Source organism: Etheostoma spectabile, chromosome 20 (assembly GCF_008692095.1).
Source record: "Etheostoma spectabile isolate EspeVRDwgs_2016 chromosome 20, UIUC_Espe_1.0, whole genome shotgun sequence".
NCBI classification, from domain to species: Eukaryota; Metazoa; Chordata; class Actinopteri; order Perciformes; family Percidae; genus Etheostoma; species Etheostoma spectabile.
Genome location: NC_045752.1, coordinates 26,225,672 through 26,226,113, shown reverse-complemented (window position 1 = coordinate 26,226,113; position 442 = coordinate 26,225,672).

The window sequence follows — 442 nt, the reverse complement described above, 5'->3', positions numbered from 1 at the left end:
GGGGGGGGGGGGGGGGGGGGAGGCAACAGGACAAACTTCCTGTTTCACCGGCTCAGAGAGGAAGCCACATTCAGACAAAGAATTATATGTTGGTGCACGAGGCAAGGCCACAGGAAGTGAAAGGAGCCTTCAAACCGACCAATCAGGCTCATGTTGTCCTCAGGTCACGTATGACCCATGCTCAACGTTTCACTATCAGAAATATTGCTCTCTTTGAATCAAATTGCCCCAAAAATAACGGATGGCTTCACACAATGCTCTTTGAGAGTGAAATGAAGGATTGATGAGATTTCTAGCACTTGAAAATCCAGTGAAATGCTCTCGTGACTGCACGTTGACATATATACGTCCTCTGATCTTAACTGGATGTCAAAACCATTCAAAACTTAGCTTTAACTCAGAAATAAGGTATAATGTGTGTGTGTGTGTGTGTGTGTGTGTG